The 17,324-nt window shown below is 42.3% G+C and overlaps 1 protein-coding gene across 2 annotated transcripts in view; it reads left to right on the forward strand.

Moving 5' to 3' along the window:
* The first annotated feature begins 9,929 nt into the window (after positions 1–9,929).
* The window catches only part of draxina (dorsal inhibitory axon guidance protein a), a 38,114-nt gene continuing 30,719 nt past the window's right edge, over positions 9,930–17,324 (forward strand). For both annotated transcript variants that reach the window (XM_049592641.1, XM_049592556.1), the window contains exon 1: positions 9,930–10,170. The gene's annotated coding sequence lies outside the window, so the exon portion shown is untranslated. The remainder of the gene's footprint in view (positions 10,171–17,324) is intronic.

A 17,324-nucleotide genomic window follows, 5' to 3' on the forward strand; every position in this document is an offset into this window, starting at 1 on the left:
ACAAAATAATAGATGGATTATCATGTACGACACTCACTGTTATACACGATAATCCATCTATTATCACGATCCTAGCTGACTCTGTATGATGCTGCGTTGGGCTCTGATCTAGCTGATATCGTGTAGTGTGAACCTGGCATTAGTGCAAAGGTAAATCAACCTCAGAACATCTGGAAATGTGTCAGACAGATGTGTTTATGAATTTGTAGTCACTAAAATATAGTTAAGAGTTTTTCAGATATTGTCCACCTCCATTCATATGAATGGAGGTTTCTGTGAAGTACTACAAAGTTCAGTTGGTTCAAAACACACCTAAAACACACTTTAAACATGGCTTAAAAGTACACACATCAGCTTCACTGTAACTCGCAGCGTTCCCAGACAAAGCACTTGTCTTTATCTGGACACATTCAGGCCCAATCTGCATTTTTGTCACCATTTAAGTTCATTTTTAGTAACTCTTATACTTTTCTTACTTCTGTTGTTACTCTAATAGGCACTGGTTTTTGCTTTTTGCTCCTTAAACACTTTATATCTTGTATATTTTGAATATTTTGACAGACACTTAACACTCCATTGTTTTAAAAACTAGGCCCAGTGTGTGACTGTGACCGAATCAGACCACTGGTTGTTCTGCTTGTTACTGGTTTGTGAACGTTAATTTGGGATAAATAAAGTTCTATTTAATTAAATTGAATTAATTTGTAACAGGAAGTGACTAATTAATTTACAAATGTTCATTTTGTGGGTGAAGTATTACTTTTAATTCACAAAACGTTTCTATATCAAGTGTGGAGTCTCTGCTGGTAACTTACTTTAAATCCCATGAAAACTGTTTTCTCCCACTTGAAATACATAAATTGTGATTTATTTATTGATTTGTTTTTGACTCATTATCAATGAAGTAATATTACACAAGCAGGTGTGCTGTTAGGTGTGCGGTCAGGACCCAAGTGCTTGCACCAAGGTCTGTAAAGCCCCGTTTCCACCAAGCAGTACAATGCGGTACATTTCAGTTCAGTACGCTTTTTTTCTGTTTCCACTGTGAAAAGTTGTGGATGGTACCAATGGAACCGTTCCGTACTGTCCCCATTTTTGGTCCCCCCTCTGTTGGGGTACCTAGCACACAGATCTGGTACTAAAAGGTGGAGCTGTGAACACTGCAGTCTGATTGGTCAATAGAGGACAGTCACTCTGCTCAGGGCTGAGTTGTGGCTGGTTTTTCATACTGTGGAGAGTTTTATCAGTAGACTGTGACTATGGAATACCCGGTATCACTCTGAAGTCTTCAAAATCCGGTGCTTGGGCAGTGACTTGTGGCTAGAGAAACTTGAAAAAAGGCGTCCTTAAACGTCATTATGATATGTGGCCAGTTGCTGTTATAGTTTAACGGCACCCAGCGGTGTCAGGTGGAAACATGGCGGGACAAGGATGAAAGTCAAGGCAGCGAAAGTCCAACTGGGGCAGGCGGAAGGGGTGGTGGATGGGTCCAACAAACACTGACTTTCACCCAAGAGAGCGGTGTTTGCGTCCTATAAGATTCTAAAGCCAAACCATGTTTTTTTCTCCTTATCCTGGTTTCTGTCAAGTGCTGTAAAGTTTAGTTGATTCAAAACACACATTAAACACACATTAAGTCCTAAAGTAATGTTGACATGAAGATCAGTTCTCGAAAAGTTCTTGAAATGTATCAAATACAAAAGAGCCGCAACCTTGCGAACTCTGAGATGCTGCATATGAACTTGAATATTTTGTTCAGATCCACACTGACACTGCACACACACTTCCCTTTGAAGCACGGAGCGCGTCACCAGGCACAAAGATACAGTTTCACCAAACCTGTCTCTGCAGCTGCAGTGGGACAGACCATTTATCACATGACTTTTCACTGTGTAACTTTCTATTTACAGGCAAATCTCTGATACCAACAGGCCCTGAGAAAACAGAGCAGCATTGACCGTAACTGTTTGCATAACACTAATTACTGTAGTTACAGTAAACAGTTATTACAAAGGACGTTTTTCTTTCTTGAGCTTTGAATTGAACACACTGTAACTGAGGCTTCTGTGGATTCTGAGTAACAATAACATCAATTTGATTGGTTATGAGACCCGAAACATACAATGCAGTTCTTTGTGTATCACTACATGTGAATACAGTAAGTTCCTCTTGAAGCTCCTGGGTAATCTATAGTGCCTATCTCCTTCCAAATGTTATTTGTAAGTGATTTAGTCGACTTAATGTGTTAAAAGGATGGAGCTTACTGTACTGGGACGTTCAAACAATGTCAGGGATCAGAGTTAAAGAGTCTTCAATAAGACACATTCCTCTGGCTCCTACAGTAATATATACTGCATTGGTTCCCAGTGGTCTCTTTTGTTTGACATACCTGATATTATTTAATGTTTAAAATGGATTGGGTTACAGTTATACAGGAAACAGCCATCCCGGAGTTGTTGGTCTCTTTTTTTTTCAGTAGGTTTGATCAAGTTGCTGCATGTTCCAGCTATTTATCCTTCACTTTTATCTACTATTTCTGCTTCTCTGATGGCTTTCAGTACTTTTAATGCACTTCCAATCGAAGCAGGTGATGTTCAGGTGTGTATTTTCCTCCAAAACTTAAAGGGATACCTTACTCCCAAATCCAAAACACGTTTCTACTCTTACCTGTAGTGCTTATTTATCAGTCTAAATTGTTTTGGTGTGAGTTGCAGAGTGTTGGAGATATCGGCCGTAGAGACGTCTGCCTTCTCTCCAATATAATGGAACTATTTTCAAGCGCAGAAAAATACATTTGAAAAACTCAACAGCAATGTCTCTTTCCAGTGGTTCATGATCTGGTTACTTGAGATAATCCACAGACCTTGTTGTGAGCAGTTTCATATGGGAACTATTTTCTTTTTACAGAACAACACCAGCCAATGTTATCACTGAGCAGAAGGAAGTGTGCATCTACTCGTGGATGAGAGGCTTGTACTTGTAACAGCATGCAGCACGTGTCTACAAACCATGAATACATTACATTTGCACATTATTTTGCAGCAGATACATTGAACTTTACGTTTCAACATTGCAGTGGTTAACATGGGATTATGTCAAGGCACAAAAACCGTTTGGTTATGGTTAGGATACGATCATGTTTGGGCTTGCAGTTCCTGGTTTTTGAGGGCACAACCCCAGCGGGAAAAGCAGCAACTCTCAAAAAAAAACAAAAAACAACAACTGCTTTTAATGCCGCTATCACTGCTGGAAACTCAGCAGTGACTCGCTAAATCACAACTGCTTTTGTCAGTCTCAAACAGTGGTCTGCAGTTTGGCTTGTGTCTCGTCTAGTAGACACACCATCCACCATATTGCGTCACTTTTTGTGTTTGAAGAAATGTACAATGACAACATTTTCTTGTGGCGACTGGGCTGCAGTGAGAGATGTAAACACTAATGGTGTCCTCCTCGACTGAGCTGTGATGTTAGCTAGCATAGTGGTGCTAGTTGAGCAGTTGATGAACACTTCAGTCTGCATGGTTACCAGTGTTGGGCAGTAACATGTTACAGTATTATAATTACTTTTTCCATTGACAAGTAGTGTAACTAATTACTAATAAAATTTCAGTAGTAATATTACAGTTAGCCCCCAAACCAAACAGTTCTTTACAATGTAAACGCCACGCAGGCACGTCACAAAGCAGCAAGCTAGTTTTGAACATTGAAACGCTTATATTAGCAGCTGGAAATATTCCCATTACTTTGATTTTATCAGGGGGATAGATGACAAGAACACTGTTTCTGCAAGTCTTCGTATTAAAACTCTTTCCACTGCAAAAAACGTACTACAACCGACAGCACAACAACGTGAAGTTCCAGGAAATACACCCCACCAAAGGTGAGCCCTCCTTGACCACAGATGTTGTCTGTAGCCCTACACTAACAACCAAATCTGGATTTTACTCATGGACAGCTGCAGCTACAAAGAAGTGATGAAGCTTGTGGCTGGATATGTGGTGGATGAAATGTTGCTCTATGAGTGACTCTCCATCTTTCAGACAGAGCCTTGAGAAAATACAGGTCACACTCACAGGCAACTGCAGACCCCAAGGTAAAAAAAAAAGAAAAATTATTTGCAAGCTTTCTAGCCTGAGCTAGACTTACTGGCATTTACCTCTACCGTATCTTGAGTAACCGGGTCATAATTTCTGGAAAGAGACATTGCTGTTGAGTTTTTCAAACGTATCCTCCGGTGCTTTGAGCACCACCAGCCGAGAGCCATCTAGTCCCATTATGTTGGAGAGAAGGCAGACATCTCTACAGCTGATATCTCCAACACTCAGCAACTCACATCAAATCAATCTAGGTTAATAAACAGCACTACAGGTAAGAGGAAAAATAATAAATTTGCTGTGAACTGTCCCTTTAAATATGTGGATATTTAAAGTTTTTCTGAGTTATTTCCTCAGCAACTCCACAACATTTCCACGTAACTCCTGCTTGGGACTCACTGATCTGTTGCAACAAACTCCACCCCTCTGCATCTCCAGTGGAGAACACCTGCAGCTACTCTTCATACCTGGCGGTGCTGCCAAATCCAAAACCTGTGAGAATACGTTTGACTCCCATCATATCATGATCTCTACCAAAAAAAAAAAGAGGCTCTTTCAGTCTCACAGGAGGCACACAGGAGCTACAGGGGGCCCATTCAAATGCCATCTCGTACTCCACAGAGCTGTTGATATCTTCCTCAAATTTGCCCAACGCAGACTGCGAGCATGAAGCAATATGTGGAAATCTCACCATGAAATGAAAGCAAAAAGAGAAGTGTTTTAATGTGTCTTTAAATACCAGGAATATTCAGTCGGATCAGCGTGCAAACTAGCCTCTTTAGTTCTTCAGCCTGTAAACATAAGAATAGATGCATCGATCAATGATGACACATGCACGAGTATGTAACCAGTTAAAACAAACCCACAGTGTGCATGTTTTATACAACTGAACTACAATATAAGACGTCTGAGCACTCAGTGCACATTTCTAAAGGCATTTTAAATGTTGGTGTGTTATCTTCCTTCAGCAGGCTCAGTCCCTCTGTGTTGCACTCACACTTCACTAAGTGGCTTGTCAGCATTGTTTGCAGTCAAACCAAATGAGTATAAAGCTTGTTTCATTGGGTTCAATAATGCTAACAAGCACATTCTTTTTTCAGGGGTGGACACACAAAACAAAATAAGAGACTAAGATTCTAAATGTCAACTAATTCCCTCGAGTGATTTATACACAATTATTCTCCACATATAAAAACATTAAGCCTGCCGACACACAGCAGGCTTGTGGTGTAGACTTAGAACTGCTGGCGCTGTGACTTTGTAAGATCATGAAAGAGCGGGTCATGAGAAATAAAGCTACAGAGGACATCCAGCAAACTGAACTCATCACTGAGTGTTATTTATCTTAATTCATTTATATTGAGGAATAAACAGTTGGTCACATTTATTTTTCTCTTGAACAACTGAAGATTGATGTTTGTAGAGTTTGGAAAAAGAAAACCCTTTCAGCTGCATGGCCAAAACTACTGTATGTGGACACACAAGCATTACGGATTTCTCTTTTTAAAACTAATGGGCATTAACCTGCTGCTATAACCTTCGAATTTTGGGACCTGCTTGCAGAAATCTGCTCCCTCTCAGCAACAACAGCATCAGTGACATGGAACACTGATGTCAGGTGACAAGGTCTGGCGTCCCACTTCATCCCAAAGGTGCTGGATTCAGGGTTGTAACTTCAAACTGAGGACACTGAGATTCTTACTTATATTCTGAATTTAAGCAATTTGAATTTTATTCCAGGTAGTGTGGAGGCGGCTTTGAAACACCATTTAGACTTTCATGTTGGGAAACAAAACCCACAGAGATTACATCTGAACAGCGAAGTGAATAAATAAAACAAGCCAAATACCAGTTATTCAGTAACCTTTCTGGTTTGGCTGGGTAAATGGGATGGAAATTTATGACCTCAGTGTCTCTAAAAATCCTCACAGAGGCCCTGGTTGGACTGGATCAGAATCAGAAGCAAGGTTTATTATCAAGTTGGTTTTCACTAACAAGGAATATGCTCTGGTGTTTGGTGCTCTTAACAAATAAACAATAAACATATTAGGAGCAAATGAGACAAAATACTGCAACAGTCAAAAACGTAAATATAGAATATAAATGTTACAACTGTAAAAATAAAAGTAGCCTATTATACCATGCCAACAAATATATACAATGTAGTCTAGCTAGAATGAGAGAGCTGCAGAGTTTTGTGCAGGATGTTCTGTACAGATTCTGCCAGGGGAAGATCTTTCACATGAAACTGGTACAAAAAACCAAACCAAACACTTCTTTGTGGACGTCACTGCACTGACAGCGGTCGAGTTGCATTGTGGGTAATTTAGGTGTCAGGTTTTGACATGGAAGAAGTATGCATTCATTTATTCATTTTCTGTAACATTCATTTTCTGTAGGCTGGAGCCTATCCCAGCTGACATCGGGTGAGAGGCAGGGTACACCCTGGACAGGTCACCAGACTATCACAGGGCTGACACATAGAGACAGACAACCATTCACACTCACATTCACACCTACGGGCAGTTTAGAGTCACCGATTAACCTGCATGTCTTTGGACTGTGGGAGGAAGCTGGAGTACCTGGGGAACTCCACACCCTGGGGTTCAGCCAGAAACTGCACCACGTGCTGCCCTGGAAGAAGAATGCATGGAATAAAAGAAAAAATAATAATAGCTCTTGTTCTGCTGCGTCAGTTTTGATTCTTTTTACTGTCTGACAATGTTAAAGATTTTTCTAAAAAACAATGCATACACTTACACACAGGTACAGGTAATCCCTCTTGATCATCACTTATGACAGACTAGAAGTGTTTGGCAGTGTATTTTTCTTCAGAGACTCTGCCCTCTGCCTGCATTTTCTTATTTCCTTTTCATTTTCTGTACTGGAGACGTTTATGGATGTGTACCCTCACAGGGCTCAGGTGAGCTCAGGCTTTATAAAAAGATAATGATCTCACACCACGCGTCCAAGAGACCCAGTGCCGAAAAAACCCTCAAATACAGCGAGGCAAAACACCAAACACAAGTGAATCTGAGGCTGATTTTTACTTTCAGTTTTGCTGGCGAGTGTGTTTTCAAACAGTAACTAACTATCTTGAAATCTGAACCTTTTAGAGCGTGATGCAGAATCAGTGAACTCTTTTAAAGGTTTAGAGTGTAAGATTTCAGGGGATCTATTGGCATAATTTGAATCTAAGAATTGTGTTTTCAATAGTTTATAATCACCTGAAAATAAGAATCATTGTGTTTTTGTTTCTTGGAATTAGACATTTATATCTACATACTGTGCAGGTCCTCTTTCATGAAGTCCGCCATGTTATTTCTACAGTAGCCCAGAATGGACAAACCTTGAGGCTATTTTTAAATTTTGATTTTTGTTATAAGTTTAACTTTAACGAAAACATTCATTACATGAAGAATGTATGTTCCTGAATGTCATCATAAAAGTTGTAGACAATATTATTTATAATATAAATGATGTTTAAAAAAAAAAAAAAGTTCAGTTGTACAATATTTAGATAAAATGTATGGAAACAAAAACATTTGGGATCTGCTAAACACATGGAGTAAAACTGTAAAGCCCAGTTCAGACCCATCAAACAGTTCAGACGAGTTGAAACAGGCGACTACTTGCAACGCACTGTTCTGCAGCGTTCTAAAAACCAGTGCAACTAGATGAGATGGTGTATCATCTCTATGCAACAACACTCTGTACTTCTGTTCTGATTTGCAGCTTTTCAGGCTTATTTTGTGGCTGAATATAATTTGTAGCTTCTTAAAATATGAATTAGGATAGTGATAGTGAGATACTGGCTACAGCTGCATTTGTAGTAGTGAGGAAATGATGAAAAACAGAAACAAAACAAGCATCAGATGGACTGTATTCATGATAAATACTCCACAGTAACATAAATAACCAGCACCAATCAATCAGTCATTGAGAATGTGTGTGTGGGAGGGGCATAAGCACATACACTTATCAGCAGCAGTGACCCACTGTCTGACACCAGCACACTGTGAGGATGGAAACCAAGGGCTCGGCAGGGACAGAGCACCTGCCGCGGCACGCCAGCATGCTGTCTGCGGTCATTTTGACTTGACCGGTGGACTTCACTACAGGCTGATTTTTTGTTGAAACAGCTGACGAGCTGAATGTTCTAAAACCAGTTGCCAGCAACTTGACCAACTGAGCTGCAGCTGACACCATCAGTCGGCTTGAGTCGAGGTCAGCCCGGCCAGTTCACACCGCTGCAACTTTTCTCTGCAACATTCTAAAACAGTTTTGTCTTGTTGTTGCGAATCTTTGGTCTTTGGTCATGGACTTTCCACGTGCAGATATGACATGCAAGGTACCCTGGGTGCGTTGGCTGTTGACGTTCTGGGACGAAGTGTCAAGTTCTGCCTGTTACATGCATCGTCTTATTTCAAAATAAACTTCCATTTTAACAGGAAATTTACCATTTACATACAGTCTCTTTCAAAATAAATGCACTACGTTAGTACAAGAAATTGACGTGTTTTTTTTCCCTTCAACAAACACACATGGTTGGGTTTAGGAAAAAACAGTGTTTGGCTTTATAATCTTACGGGACATGAACACCGCTCTCCCGGGTGAAAGTCACCCCACTCAGACTTTTGCTGCCTTAATTTCAGTTGTTGGCCCGCTGTGTTCCCCCTGACACCGCCAAGCCACCATTAAACTATAATGGAGACTGCTCATGTATCATGTTGACTTTAAAGGACAGCTTTTTTCGTCAGTGTCTGATTCCACAAGTCGCAGCCCAAGTGTTGAATTTGGACAACTTCAGAGTGAGACCAGGTTGGGGCGTAATGTCTAAATAATCTGATAGTTTTAGCCAATTTATCTTCATCTAACCACTTCATCCTCTTGAGGGTCGCGGGGGGGCTGGAGCCTATCCCAGCTGACATCAGGCGAGAGGCAGGGTACACCCTGGACAGTTCGCCAGACTATCGCAGGGCTGACACATAGAAACAGACGCTCACATTCACACCTACGGACAATTTAGAGTTATCAATTAACCTAGTCCCCAATCTGCATGTCTTTGGACTGTGGGAGGAAGCCGGAGTGCCCGGAGAGAACCCACACTGACACGGGGAGAACATGCAAACTCCGCACAGAAGGGCTCCCACCCTCTTGCTGTGAGGCGACAGTGCTAACCACCACACCACCGTGCCGCCCCTTTAGCCAGCTTATAATTTTTAAATTTCAGGTTTTCAGTAGGCTAGTGGTCAAACACATTTAGAAATTGGCAACTTTAAGAATATAAATGGAGGTTAGTCAGAACAGACAAACCAAACAGTGGTTGAGAAATGCACTCTTAGCGTTTTTGTGTTACCACATAGGCCACTGTTCTCCTACATGCCTGGCACACAAAGTTTCAGTTCTGTGACTTCACCACTAGATGCCGCTAAATCCTTCACACTGGACCTTTAAGAACTAAATCATGCAGCCCAGACCATGAAAAGAGCCCCAGACCAAAACCACTCATGTGCACTTTGACTCTCATATTATGGGGAAAATTATTGTAGGATGAAATTGAATCTGTGAAGTTCCTCTTGGTTTCAGTCGAGGACATTTTGGACCTTCAGATACTGTTAATCTCTGATATGACAGGTTTGACAGGCTGTGAACAATCCATGATGGATCACTTATTTAAAAATAAAATAAATAAAAAACTCGGATGTCTCTCAGCCTCTGTTATCTTTCTCTCTCCACCCAGAACATTTACATAAAGTCCTGATACTACAGACAGTATATTAATATGACACTTGCTGGGACAAGCCTTCGCCGAGAGACAGCCTGACACGGACGCGCACTCGGGAGCGCGCAGCCGGAGCAGGTGGTGACTCTCCTCCTCATAAGAAGCAGGAGACAGTCCGGATGCTCGGCACATCCCGGGGTGGTGCACGGAGAGCGGACTACAGAGGTGCTGCTGCTGCTGCTGCTGCTGTGTGTCGGTCCTGTCCGCTGTCAGCCTGCAGCCATATGACCGAGCTGCTGCTCTGCAAACCATAAACAACAACAAGGGAAAACAACAAACAAACAAACGCGGGTAAGGAATTATCTTTTTGCACGAATTGTGTTATTCCCAGAGGAAGTGCTGGGGTTGGTTATTAGCGTTTTTGCGTAACGTAAAGCCACTAGTGTCGGTCCTTAAATGTCCCCACGGGGCTTTGTGGTGTTTCTGTGATGCTCAAATGAGTTTGCACTGACTTTATGGTCATTTATGTGATTTATAACCCCTTATTTTATGTTACTCATTCATAGATTATCTGTAGTTTTCACTCCTGCAGATACAATTGACTTGAATCCTCATTAATATTAGAGGTTTATTACAACTGCCCCGTGCAATAAATACTGTAGGCTTCCACACTGATCTCCATCTGCGCGTAAAAACGCATCAGTCTCGCATCTCAATAATGTCACAAAAGTTAATAACTTAATTAATACAAATGGTTTTGTTCCTAGTTTCACTGATAACAAGGCAGTTTGACTTGTAGAGATAGATTCGATCAACAGAGACGATTGAGAGCAAGAATGACTGATGGCAAACAGCAAATTAGATTGTGTCTGATAGCGGAAAAAAAACAGAGTTAACCTGATAAACAATTTAACTTTTGTGATGGCGGTGTTTCCTGCTTCTGTCAGGCTTTAAAATCACATCAACATCACCGCGGAATTTATTGGATGAATGGTGAGGAGAAGCAGAAATGATTGCAGCCATTATCTCTTCTTGACAGCTCATTGTTGCTCAGTGCACACCAAAGACAGTGTGTGTGTGTGTGTGTGTGTGTGTGTGTGTAAGAGTGCGCGTGTGCGTGCGTATGTGTGTGTGTATGAAAGAGAGATAAAGGAAGAGAGGGAATGGGGTGGGGATTAAAGTTAGGAGCCTCAGTGTGACACCATGCAATTAAAAGTGAAACAGGGCTGCAGTGGAGCAACATTTGTGGACTCACATTAACAAGTTGATTTTAATTAATAGCAGGTCAGTCAGCAGGGGAAACATTAGACACGATCACAGTGAGTCGACCTCGGGCCAAAACAAAACTCAAATTCATTAATAAGTGAATTATATGAAAATGAACCCAGGTAGCCAAAATGACCAAACTGGATGCTGGAAGAAATAAGTTGGCCTGCATTTGGTTGCCTGACTTGGCTGACACTCGGGATGAATGATGCTCCAGAATCGTGCCAAATAAACTGGTCCGATGCTGGCTGCTGGCACTGCCATCACTGGGTCATTATCAAAAATGATCTGGCTAAGCGTTGGCCCAAGCTCTGCAAACCGGAAGAAATGAGTTGGGCCGCAAGAATTTGCTCGACTCGACTGAGACTTGGGATGAGTGATGCCCTAGAATCATGCCAAATTAACTGGCACAATTTTTGCTGCTGAAACTACCATCACTGGGCCATTATCAAAAATGACCTGGCCCAGCAGTGCCCAAAGTCAGCACACCAAAAAAAAAAAAAAAAAAAAGTCGGGCCACGTCCAGTTACCCAACTCGGCTGAGACTCAGGATGAATGACACCCCAGAATTTGGCCAAATGAACTGGCACAAGCTGTCGTCACTGCCATCATTTGGTTGTTATCAAGAATGACCTGGCCCAGCATCAGCCCAAACTCGGCACACCAGAAGAAATAGGGTGGGTCGCAAGAATTTGCTCGACTTGGCTGAGACTTGGGATAAATGACACGTCAGAATCAGGCCAAATAAACTGGTTCGATTCTGGCTGCTGACACTGCCATCACTGGGCCGTTATCAAGAATGACATGGGCCAGCATTGGCCCAAACTCCACACACTGAAAGGAATAAGTCAGGCTACATCTGGTTTCCCAAGTCGGCTGAGACTCGGGATGAATGACGCCCCAGAATCGGGCTGAATTAAATGACCTGATTCCGGCTGCTGACACTGCTATCACTGGTTTAAGATAACTCAAGGACATCATGGACATCACAATGAAAAAATAAGTCGAGTCATGTTCGGTTTCCCAACTCGAAACTCGGAATAAATGACGCACCAGATTCGGGCCAAATATACCGGTCCAGTTGTGGCTGCCATTATTGCCATCACTAGGCTGTTATCAAAAATGACCTGGCCAAGCATCGGCCCAAAATCAGCACACCAAAAGAAATAAGTCGGGCTGCTTCTGGTCACCCAACTGGCCGAATAAACTGACCTGATTCCGGCTGCCGACGCTGCCATCACTGGGAAAAGATGACCCAAACATCATTTGATGTTTGAGTGAAAAATAATTTAGTGTTGTCTCCAAAAATTGTCTGAAATCATCTGCATTTTCATCATTCACCTAAAAGATTTAGAACACCCAGTGTAAGAGTGTTAAACAAGGACTCCAACAGCCTTTAAAGAATCCCAGTTTGTCTTCATTCTGTGCTTTCAGCCAGCTACAAAAGCAAATCTCTTCTGTTTCTTTCATCCTGAGTTTCAGCCAAAAGGCTACATTGCTAAACATCCACCCAGTCTCCTCCACCGTGGTGTGAAACTGGCCTTGAACATCACTGCCAAGCGTGGCTGCATCTGTTTGATCAAGACTCTTTCAACATTGGCAGGCAGTCAACGCCGCTCGCTTCCACCAAAATGAGGGGGGGAGGAGGAGAGAGAGAAACTTTGGGTTCATATAATGCGTTTACATGCTTCACTTGATCATCTCTAAACAGGAGTGTTTCCCCCCGCTGACCGGTCAAACTGTTCCCATGCGGAGCGTCCAGACACAGACCCAGGTGTCCAGATTTCACGGGTTAGCAAAGAACAAGTTTTGTTGTTGGTTTGCGAAGCCAAAGCTTTGTTGTGTCCTTATGAAAGATGCCACCGACACTTTGTTCTAATTAAGACAGGGTAAATCCTCCCTCTGTCTCTCTCTCTGCCGCTTTCATTTTTTACCGCCTCTCCTTTCCCTCTCTGTTTTGTTCTCCCTCTCCTCTCCTCTCTCTGAGCATAATATCTTATTTTCTCCTTTCCTCTCACTTTCTCCCCCCTTCCTCCTCCTCCTCCTCCTCCTCCTCCTCCCCTTTTGTCTCTCTCATTCTCTCTCCTCTCTGTGGGACGCCTCTTGCTGTGCTTCTGGTGCTGTTTGTGTCTCACAGCATTTTTGGAACATGCCTCCATGTGGGTGTCTGGAGGAGGTTTCCCCGCTGTGAGTGTGTGTGTTGTGTTCATGCATTGATTGTCTCTGTGTGCGAGTGTGTGTGTGCGTGCAGGCCTCAGTGCACTCAAACAGGAGATAAGGGGCCACGTCGCAGGATGTCGCTGATGTTACCATGCATCAGTGACAATGTTCTGGTCTCACCCCACATCTGTTGTACCTGCGACCAAATTACCACTGAATCATTTGGTGTCTCCATGCTCTCTTTGCTCCGGCTCGCTTGCTGACAGATGGACCCTCCTTATGGCTCTTGTTTTTTTATCACCCTGTGTTGCTTCCAGGGGCCTTTGCCATCCAATACACACCTAAAAATCTGCAAAGAAAAACCTCCCAGTCGATGTGTGAATCCACTGATATTGTTTGCGGAGGATTTTGGGAGACAAAGCACTTTTATATTGCTGAAGTCAGTTGTATTGGCCCTTGAGGAAATGAAGTTTTATGGTGTTAACTGCAGCTTGGCAGAGGTGTTTATTATGCAGAGGCATTAACGGGAGCTGTAATTTGGGTGCTTGTTATTGAGCTGATATTTATGATAATTTGGTGACGCAAACTAGACCTATTTTACCCGAGATGAGAGATGAAAAAGTGAGTGTTTATGCATCAAATATTCAGCATTATTACTTAAAGACAGGGAACAATGGCTCAGTATGAATAAATTGTATTTGTGTCACAACAGATAACACATTTATTTTCTCTCTGTGTCTATTATATTAAATCCTGCATTTTTCTTCTTATCATCTGTCGTGTCTGTTTAGAGCAGATACTTAAGCGGCTGCTCAGTGAACCATGAAGCTCAAAGGATATTGTTTCTCTCTCTCAAAGTGACCTGTGTGCTGGACTATTTCTTAATTGGGAGCGGGAACTTCCTGGAGAAATAATGCGGCACATAACCAGAATTTTCCTTTCTACCTTTTGGACTTTAAACAGATTAAACAAATGAGGCCTAACATGTTAACTGAGCTTTACAAATGCTGGTAGGTAGATTCTGGTACCTTTGGACATCACTGAGCTAGCTGTTTCCAGCTGTTTCTTTATGCTAAGCTTATGCTAAGCTAAGCTAAACCACGAATACATTACATCTGCATGTTTCATACGTATCATATCAATGTTTTTAAAGTGATTTAGTATATGAGATGACGTTTGGGAGGTGGAGGGGATGGTGGATTGTGTGTCACCTAAGTGCAGATCTTTGGGTTGTTTCCACTATCTTGTCTTTAGCGGCACATCGCGATATTTCCCACTGCATTTGTGGCACCAAATATGGGTATTTTTTTTTTTACAGAACGTAAGGGTCTTTACTGGCACATCATGGCGTTTCCCAGCTGTGCTCGAGCCACTGATTCTGGGTGTTTTTAGTAGCACATCGCAGCATTTCCCAGCAGCATCTGTGGCACTGAACCTTGGTGTTTGTTAACTAAACGTGGGAGTCTGATGGCACATTGTGAGTTTCCCAGTGGCATTTGAGCTACCAAACCTGAGTGTTTTTAATTGCACATTTCCCAGGGGCATTAAAGCCACCGAACCTGGGTGTTTTTGGCAGCACAGCGTGGCGTTTCCCATGGCCTTTGTGGCATCAAACGTGGGTATTTTTTTTTTTACTGAACATGGGTGTCTCTAATGGCACATTGTGAGTTTTCCAGTGGCATTTGAGCGACTGAACCTGTGTGGTTTTTTTTGCGGCACATCACGGTGTTTGCCAGTAGTGTTTGACCGACCAAACCTGGGTGTTGTTGGTGGCACATCGTGGTGTTTCCTGCAGAATTTTTGGCACCAGACCTGGGTATTTTTTAACAAACGTGGCTGTCTTCAGAAGCACATTGAGGCAATTAACAAATCTGGGTGTTTTAAGTGGCACATCATGGTGTTTCCCAGCAGTGTTTCTGGCACCAAACTTTAGTATTTTGTTACTGAACGTGGGTGTAGTTAGTGGTTCATTGCAAGTATTCCCAGCGGCGTTTGAGCCATTGAACCTGGGTGTTTTTGACGGCACATGGTGTTTCCCATTGCATTTGTGGCATCAAACCTGGGTATTTTTTATAGCAAACATGGCTGTCTTTAGCGGCACATTGTTGGGCTTCCTGGTGGTATTTTAGCAACGGAAGCTGGTGTTTTCAGCAGCATATAACACTGTTTCCTAGCAGCGTCTATGGCACCAAACCTTCATGTCTTTGTACTGAACATGAGGGTTCTTAAGGGCAGTAACGTTTGAGCCACCAAACCTGGGTGGTTTTTTTTTTTTGTTTTTTTTTACCAAACGTGGGTGTCTTTAGCAGCACATCGTGGTGTTTCCCAGCAGCATTTGTGGCACAGAACGTAGGTGTTATTTTTTACCGAACCTGGGTGTCTTTAGCGGTATATTGCTAGTTACCCAGTGGCGTTCAAGCCACCAAACCTGGGTGTCTTTAGCAGCACATCACTGTGTTTCCCAGCAACGTTTGAGCCACTGAACCTGGGTGTTTTTCACAGACCGATCCCTGCTTTTCCAGCGGCTTTTGTGCCACCAAAAGTGGGTGATATAAGCCAAAACATGATCTTTACCTTACCATGACCAAATGATTTTAGATACCTAAACCTAACCACACCTTCACCACAAGGTTGTTGAAAAGCTTAATGTTCCATTGTATTTACTACAAAATTATGTTCTGTGGTTTGCTAATTCCACCATTTTTTTCTTGCAGTTTGGTTGCCTGGCTTCATACCTTCTCATCTACCCCTCTACTCTTCCTTTAATCCTCTAATCTCAGTATGTGGCCAGGAAAGAAAAGAGTCTTGAAGGTGGCCTCTGCCTGACATGACAGCTCTGCTTCAACAGCCTGTGTCTGGCGTCTTTGTTTGCTGGATCCTTATGGCCCCGCTGGTTGCTATGAGAGATAAAACAACAGGAGCAGATGGCTCCTGGAGGTTTGGTGTCACAGCAGGTGAAGCTTAAAGATGCACACATACAGCAGTTTAATACCGGGGTCGCCTCGCTGCTCTTCCTCTCTCTCACCTTCCACAGTTCTGGGTCCACTCACTGTTAAGTATATTTCTATAACTAGTGTATCACAGAGCCGCCGCCACGCTTAAGGGACAGACCGATTGATCACAGACTGCAGAGAGGTCTCTGATCTCATCAGATCTTAATCATCCAGCTCTCCAATAGTGCCCCCCTTGCAATTTCTTGAAGATTACCTATCACTTCATACTTAGCACACTCTGCACTGAGTCATGTCTCCCCGGTGGCCGTCTCACACTGTACGCTGTGTTTATAAAAGCTTCTGGCACACACATATATTGTGTTTCCAACAAAATGTAAGCCCTGATAACCCAATTTTAGCTCCTGTGCTCTGGCTTCCTTAAAAAATGTAGAATTGATTTTTAAGATTTCATTATATTTTATATTGCGGTTCATATTTTCTCTCCATATGCTGCTGAGCTCAGACATCCATAAACCCAACATTACAACCTCAAGATCAAACAAAGATCCTGACCGAGGTCAAAGTGAGATATAAAATTGTCCAAGAACGTTCAGAAACCTTCATTTATTTTGGGGGTTTTTCCTCGATTGCTTCTGTGCTGTAAATTTCCCCTGACATCACGAGCATCCTCTACACTTCATACAGGATATCCTGATTCCAGACACACCTCAACGGCCCACTGTAAACGCTGAAGTGTGTATGCTCGACACACACGCTGTTTTTATTTTGATAAACTACATTTTACCACCACTTCATTTTACTGTTCTTCTGTTGGCTGTAAGGAAATTTAATTGACTATAAAGTCATTTTCTCATTGGTGCTGCTACAGAGGTGTAAATGGAGTTATAATATAATGCACAACATATAATCCAGGATAAATTGCAATGTTAAAAGCTATCATCATGTATCTTGATTTACTTGTTTCATAATCAAGGAATTAACTCTGTCGTCACATAGATGAACTCTGAATTTGGACCAAGTGTGTGGTGTGCACATCCGGGCAACACTCAGGTACAAGACACAAAACACTAAACTGCAGGGCATAAATGAGGTCAGCAAACTTTGGGCTCCAATCAAATAGTTTGT

This window comes from Epinephelus fuscoguttatus, linkage group LG1, assembly GCF_011397635.1.
Source record: "Epinephelus fuscoguttatus linkage group LG1, E.fuscoguttatus.final_Chr_v1".
Classification (NCBI taxonomy): domain Eukaryota; kingdom Metazoa; phylum Chordata; class Actinopteri; order Perciformes; family Serranidae; genus Epinephelus; species Epinephelus fuscoguttatus.